Consider the following 8,386-nt stretch of genomic DNA (forward strand, 5'->3'; position numbering starts at 1 on the left):
CCGAAAACCCTAGTACCGAGAGCCAAAATACCAGAACAGTTCTAGAGACGCCGCCGCCGTCAACCCTAACTCGGGGGTTTCAGAAGATCTCCTCCAGCACCCTGCCGGAGAGGGGAATCATCACCAGAGGGCTCTACATCACCATGCCCGCCTCCGGACTTATGCGTGAGTAGGTCATCCTTGGACTACGGGTCCATAGCAGTAGCTAGATGGTTGTCTTCTCCTATTGTGCCATCATGTTTAGATCTTGTGAGCTGCCTATCATGATCAAGATCATCTTATTGTAATGCTACATGTTGTGTTTGTTGGGATCCGATGAATATGGAATACTATGTCAAGTTGATTATTGATCTATCATATATGTGTTGTTTATGATCTTGCATGCTCTCCGTTGCTAGTAGAGGCTCTGGCCAAGTTGATACTTGTAACTCCAAGAGAGAGTATTTATGCTAGATAGTGGGTTCATGTCTCCATTGAATCTGGGGGAGTGACAGCAACCCCTAAGGTTGTGGATGTGCTGTTGCCACTAGGGATAAAACATCAATGCTTTGTCTAAGGATATTTGTATTGTTTACATTATGCAATTATGCATAGTACTTAATGCAATTGTTTGTTGCTTGCAACTTCATACTGGAAGGGGTGCGGATGCTAACCCGAAGGTGGACTTTTTAGGCATAGATGCATGCTGGATGGTGGTCTATGTTCTTTGTCGTAATGCCCTAAGTAAATCTCATAGTAGTCATCATGATATGTATGTGCATTGTTATGCCCTCTCTATTTGTCAATTGCTCAACTGTAATTTGTTTACCCAACATGTTATTTATCTTATTGGAGAGACACCACTAGTGAACTGTGGACCCCGGTCCATTCTTTTACATCTGAAATACAACCTACTGCAATCATTGTTCCCTTTTGTTTTCTGCAAGCAAACATCATTTTCCACACCATACGTTTAATCCTTTGTTTTCAGCAAGTCGGTGAGATTGACAACCTCACTGTTAAGTTGGGGCAAAGTAGTTTGATTATGTTGTGCAGGTTCCACGTTGGCACCGGAATCCCTGGTGCTGCGCCGCACTACACTCCTTCACCAACAACCTTCACGTGATCTTCATCTCCTACTGGTTCGATAACCTTGGTTTCTTACTGAGGAAAAACTCGCTGCTGTACTCATCATACCTTCCTCTTGGGGTTCCCAACGGACGTGTGCTTTACCGTCACAAGCATCATATATACCCAATTTGTTCTTGTAAGATTCCCATATATTTGTTGCCTTGTGATAATGGTTCTATGAAACAGTACCATCATTAGATTTGATATATGCGACCAGGTTTCTTCTGAAGTTCTTTGTGGCAATTGCACGGATTTTTTTGTATTCTCATCACCCAATGTTGCCCAACTAAGCCATATTCCTCCAATAAATTCTATTTTCATCTAATAATTTTCTAGTGTGGCTATGTTGTATTTTCATGAAATTCTTCTAAATGGTAGACATGTTTCTCTGTTCCTCAAGACCATCCAATAATGTGAGGATATAGAGGCAGTTGGAGATTATTTTTCTCAAACTTGAGTGATTCTTTCTCCATCTCTTAAGGCCCGCTCTCAGACATTTGAATATACCAATTAGAATTTGAGCAGAATTATGCTTTATAGGAGCACTCATCCAATAAGTGTTGACAATATCATTGAAACCTTCAAACTCCATCCACTAATCTTGAAACCTTAAAAGACTAGCCTTGGAATATCAGTACCAATTTGTATATGAATAGGTTGGTCAGAGCCCAGTCTAGATACAGGGTATGCTATTGTATTGGGAAATTCATTTGTCCATTCTGCCGATGTGAAAACTGATACGTCTCAAACGTATCTATAATTTTTGATGCTCCATGCTTGTTTTACACCAATTTCTACATGTTTTGTCTACACTTCGTGGCACTTTTATGCATTTTCCGGCTAACCTATTGACAAGATGTCACAGTGCCAGTTCCCTATTTTCTGTTGTTTTGTATTTTAGAAAAGTTGTACAGGAAATATTCTCGGAATTGGATGAAACAAAAGCCGAGGTCGCTATTTTACCGAAATGAAGATGGAGTCCAGAGGAGATACGAAGGGGGGCCAGGGGCCCAGCCAAACCATGCCTAGGCGTGGCCTGGCCTTGGCCCGTGCCAAGGGGTGGTGTGGCGGCACCTAGCGCCTACCAACCTCACCCTTCCGCCTATAAATTCTCTTCGACGAGAAAACCCTAAAACAACCAGCCTCTGATAAGTCCAAAACGTATCTACTTTCCCGAACACTTTTGCTATGGTTTTGCCTCTAATTTGTGTATTTTGGATACAACTAACATGGACTAACGCTATTTTCAGCAGAACTGCTCTGGTGTCTCGTTTTTGTGCAGAAATCCAACTTTCAGGAAAATCCTCGGAATTTATGCAGAAGGTCCTATTTTCCCAGAATATTGGCGGAGCTAGAAGGGCAAGCCAGGTGGGGGCCCGAGGGCCCCACACGCTAGGCCGGCGCGGCCCAGGAGGGGGGCACGCGGCCCTAGTGTGTGGCGGCCTCGGCTGGCCCCCGATGCCCTCCTTCGGACTACTTATTGCCTTCGACCTAAAAACGCACGGGGGATAGTCGAAGTCGCCAGAAACCATCCAGAACGCCGCCACCGTCGCGAAACTCCGTCTCGGGACCAGAAACTCCGTTCTGGCACCTCGCCGGGACGGGGAATTGGAGGAGATCATCGCCATCATCACCACCGACACCTCTCCATCGACCAGCCATGTTTCCCCCATCCATGTGTGAGTAATTCCCCCGCTGTAGGCTGAAGGGGATGGTAGGATAAGATTGTTAGGGCATAGTGCCTAGTATCCGTTGTTGGTACTTTTATGATATTGTTGCAACTTGTTATGCTTAATGCTTGTCACTAGGGCCCGAGTGCCATGATCTCAGATCTGAACATGTTATTGATTCATGAAGATATTTGTTGTTTATGATCTTACCTGCAAGTTGTATACACATGTTGCTGTCCGGAAACCGAGGCCCCAAAGTGACAGAAATTGGGACAACCGGAGGGGAAGGCAGTGATATGAGGATCACATGTGTTCACAGAGTGTTAATGCTTTGCTCCAGTACTTATTAAAAGGAGTACCTTAATATCCAGTAGATTCCCTAGAGGCCCGGTTGCCACTGGCTGGTAGGACAAAAGATGTTCTGCAAGTTTCTCATTGCGAGCACGTACGACTATATATGGAACACATGCCTATTGATTGATTAGTACTTGGATACCGTTTTATTATTATCTGCAAATGCCCTGCTTTGATTGTTACATGAGTTTCTCTCATCCATGCAACGCCCATTCATCCATCCCTGTGCGTACAGTATTTTAATCCTGCTGTTTACTATAATCACTACTGCTGTCTTTGTTACTCAGCTGCTGTTATTTCACTACTGCTACTGCTATAAAACTGTTACTACTGATAAACTCTTGTGAGCAAGTCTGTTTCCAGGTGCAGCTGAATTGACAACTCCACTGTTAAGGCTTTCAAGTATTCTTTGTCTCCCCTTGTGTCGAATCAATAAATTGGGTTTTACTTCCCGCGAAGACTGTTGCGACCCCCTATACTTGTGGGTTATCAAGACTATTTTCTGGCGCCGTTGCCGGGGAGCATAGCTTTATTTGGAAGTTCACTTGGATTGATATTGTTCGCTGCAAATTCTCCATCATGGTTAAACCTCGCGATACTAAGGTCGCCATATTACCATCCACTACAAGAAAAGGTACAACTCTGAGTACCTCTGCTGCTCTTGATTCACCATCTGTGATAAGTAAACTTGTTTCACCACCACATGCTTCACATGCTGGTACTTCTGCTGAATCTGAAAATTCCTCTTATAATTTTGATGATGCTTCTGCTGTGCTTGATAACGATGGATCGTTAGGATCTTTTCTAGATGCTACAATTGCTAGGTCTAGACAAATTGAAAATACTGAAACTCCTAATGAAAATGCTGCTACACCTGTTAATTCACCTGAGTCTGTTGAATACTCTAGTGATGATCTTGATGAAGATTATGTGGAACTTGATGATGATTTTATTGAAAAATGCAATGCTACTACTGATGCAAGAAAAATTAAAAAGTTTCTTGCAGAACATACTGTTAGATATAAACTGTCTCCTGATCCTAAATTTGCCACATCTCCTATAAACATTAAGGATAAGGATTATGATTTTTCTCTTGATCTATCTCATATAGTGATGTCTACGGGTGCTTCTATTCTTGTAGACAGTGTTGGGCCTCCAAGAGCAGAGGTTTGTAGAACAGCAGCAAGTTTCCCTTAAGTGGATCACCCAAGGTTTATCGAACTCAGGGAGGAAGAGGTCAAAGATATCCCTCTCATGCAACCCTGCAACCACAAAGCAAGAAGTCTCTTGTGTCCCCAACACACCTAATAGGTGCACTAGTTCGGCGAAGAGATAGTGAAATACAAGTGGTATGAATGAATATGAGCAGTAGTACGGCGCCAGAAAAAAGTGCTTTGGCGTGCGATTGATGGTAGTAATATTGCGAGCGGTAAAGATGCGATAAAACGATAAACAAGCAGCGATAGCAGTATTTAGGAACAAGGCCTAGGGATCATACTTTCACTAGTGGACACTCTCAACATTGATCACATAACAGAATAAATAGATAGATGCTAGACTCTACACCCTCTTGTTGGATGATGAACACCACTAACTGTGTAGGATTACACGAACCCTCAATGCCGGAGTTAACAAGCTCCACAATATTCAATGTTCATATTTAAATAACCTTAGAGTGCATAACAGATCAACATAACCAAACCAAGTACTAACATAGCATGGACACTGTCACCTTCACACTACGAAAGGAGGAATAGATCACATCAATACTATCATAGCAATAGTTAACTTCATAATCTACAAGAGATCACAATCATAGCCTACGCCAAGTACTACCCGATGCACACACTGTCACCATTACACCGTGCAGGAGGAATTAACTACTTTAATAACATCACTAGAGTAGCACGCAGATATATTGTGATACAAAACACATTGCAATCATAAAGAGATATAAATAAGCACTTCACTATGCCATTCATAACAGTGAATAAGTATTCTGTGAAATATAGCCTAAGAGACCCACACGGTGCACACACTGTCACCTTTACACACGTGGGACAAGGAGTCTCCGGAGATCACATAAGTAAAATCCACTTGACTAGCATAATGACATCTAGATTACAAGCATCATCATATGAATCTCAATCATGTAAGGCAGCTCATGAGATTATTGTATTGAAGTACATAGGAGAGAGATTAACCACATAGCTACCGGTACAGCCCCGAGCCTCGATGGAGAACTACTCCCTCCTCATGGGAGACAGCAGCGTTGATGAAGATGGCGGTGGTGTCGATGGAGAAGCCTTCCGGGGGCACTTCCCCGTCCCGGCGGCGTGCAGGAACAGAGACTCCTGTCCCCCAGATCTTGGCTTCGCGATGGCGGCGGCTCTGGAAGTTTTTCTCTGGTTTCGTCGAACGTGATAGGGTTTTCGCGATGGAGACCTTAAGTAGGCGGAAGGGCAGCGTCAGAAAGGGTCTGGGGCCACCAGACACTAGGGCGGCGCGCCCCCCTCCTGGGCCGCGCCGCCACCATGTGTGGGCCCCCTGTGGCCCCTCTCTGGCGGCTCTCGGGTGTTCTGGAAGCTCCCGGGGATTCTAAGATGCTGGGCGTTGATTTCGTCCAATTCCGAGAATATTTCCTTACTAGGATTTCTGAAACCAAAAACAGCGTAAAACAAAGAATCGGCCCTTCGGCATCTCGTCAATAGGTTAGTTCCGGAAAACGCATAATAATGACATAAAGTATGCATAAAACATGTAGATATCATCAATAATGTGGCATGGAACATAATAAATTATCGATACGTCGGAGACGTATCATATAGCTATTGTTGAGAAAACACCCTTTTGTGGTACTGAAATAGAAAGTGCTGTAGAACACATGATTGAGCTATCTACTCTGAGTAGCTTGTTTTCTGATGATGTTAAGAAGCGTACTTACTTTGTTACTAAAAATTTTCCATTCTCATTAAAGGATGACGCTAAAACTTGGTATAATAGTTTGCCACCTGATTCTATTAATAGTCCAAAAGAATTGCTTGATGTTTTTCTTCCGAAGATACTTTCCTGCTAGTGCTCAACATATTGCTTTGCAGAGAATTTATAATTTTGATCAGGAAGATGGAGAGAAATTACCTGAGGCTTGGGCGAGATTTTGCTCTCTTATTAGAGCTCGGCCTGAACATGATTTGGAAAAGCATGATTTACTTGATATATTCTATAGTGGACTAACCATTGAGTCTAGGGCATACCTGGATAGTTGTGCTGGTTGTGTTTTCAGGAAAAGAACTCCAGACGACGCTGAAGAATTATTGGCTAAAATAGGCCGGAATCATGATGATTGGACTACACCTGGACCAACCCCAACACCGATACTGAAGAAGAGGGGTATGATTAAATTAAATGATGAAGATATGAGGGAAGCTAAGAAGTCTCTTAAGGAGAAGGGTATTAAATCTGAAGATGTGAAGAATTTACCTCCCATAGAAGATTCATGTAAGATCACTCCCCCTTCATCCATGATTGAGGTACACTCTCTTGAACGCTTTACTAGAGAAGATATTCCGTATTCAAAACCTCCTGCACAATACTTAGATGAATTTGATAATTATATTGTTAAGCAAGAAAATTTCAATATGAGAATAGAGAATCATTTAATGGAAAATTCTCAAGCTCTTAGTGAATTGCATGGTATTGTGGAGAGAACCTCCAATGATGTTAAGATGCTTGTTAAACACTTTCATATGGTTCAAACTCAAATTGATCAACTCACTAAAGTGCAAAATGACTTGTTGGAAAATAATTCTAAAGAAAAACATGCTTATGAAGTAACAACTAGAGGCGGTGTTTCTACCCAGGATCCTCTATATCCTGAAGGGCATCCCAAAAGAGTTGAACAAGATTCTCAACGAACTAAAACTAGTGCTCCATCTAAGAAAAAGAAGAAGAAACATAAAAATGTTGTAGAATCCTCTGAACCTGTTAATGATCCTAATAGTATTTCTATTTCTGATGCTGAAACTAAAAGTGGTAATGAACATGATAAAGATAATGATAAGAATGATACTCCTGATAAAGAAGAGGTTGAAGAAGAACCTGAAAAGCATGCTAAAAATAAAAAGTATACTAAAGAAGATTTTATTGCTAAGAAACACGGTAATGAAAGAGAACCTTGGGTTCAAAAGCAAATGCCTTTTCCTGCTAAGAAACTAAAATCAAAGGAAGAAGAACACTATAAAAAATTTTGTGATTGGATGAAACCTTTATTCCTGCAAATACCTTTGACTGATGCTATTAAATTGCCTCCTTATTCAAAGTATATGAAAGATATTGTGTCTAACAAAAGGAAAATTCCTAATGAGGAGATTTCCACTATGCTTGCTAATTACTCTTTTAATGGTAAGGTTCCAAAGAAGCTTGGCGACCCAGGTATAACGACTATTCCTTGTTCTATTAAGAATAATTATGTTAGAACTGCTCTATGTGATTTGGGAGCGGGTGTTAGTGTTATGCCTTTCTCTCTTTATAAAAGACTTTATTTAGATAAGTTAATACCGACTGATATATCTTTGCAAATGGCTGATAAATCTACCGCTATTCCTGTTGGTATATGTGAGGATGTTCCTGTTCAAGTTACTAATAACTGCTTGATATTAACTGATTTTGTTGTGTTGGAAATGCCTGAAGATGATAATATGTCCATTATTCTTGGGAGACCTTTTCTCAACACCGCAGGGGTTGTTATTGATTGAAATAAAGGATAAGTTACTTTCAATGTTGATGACAAGGAGCATACCGTTTATTTTCCCAAGAGGATTGAGAAAGCATGTGGAGTTAATACAATTTCTAATGTGAGAACTATCAAAGTGGGAACTATTGATTGTCCTATATATGAGCCTAAAGAAGAATATCAAACTCTTGTGATTGGATCCATATCAATACAATACAAGGTAACATGATTGATTTGAGGTTTATTTCTTCTTATGCTATGTAAAATTTATTTGGTGGCAAGACTTGATCAACCTTGTTAACAAATTCATTTTATATGCATAGAGGAACTAAACAACATCTCTTTCTTCCTCCACTTGTTCTACTTGCTGTAGCACTTTTGTTTTGCAAAGTTCTTTAGTTAATTAGAGATTTCAAAAAAAAAATCCTGCCCAGTAATAATAATTTTGACACACAGAAATGTGCATTTTTCAAAGTTTTCAAAAATTCACAAAACTTATACCATTGGTCCTATTTTTCGA

Source organism: Lolium perenne, chromosome 2, assembly GCF_019359855.2.
Source record: "Lolium perenne isolate Kyuss_39 chromosome 2, Kyuss_2.0, whole genome shotgun sequence".
Classification (NCBI taxonomy): domain Eukaryota; kingdom Viridiplantae; phylum Streptophyta; class Magnoliopsida; order Poales; family Poaceae; genus Lolium; species Lolium perenne.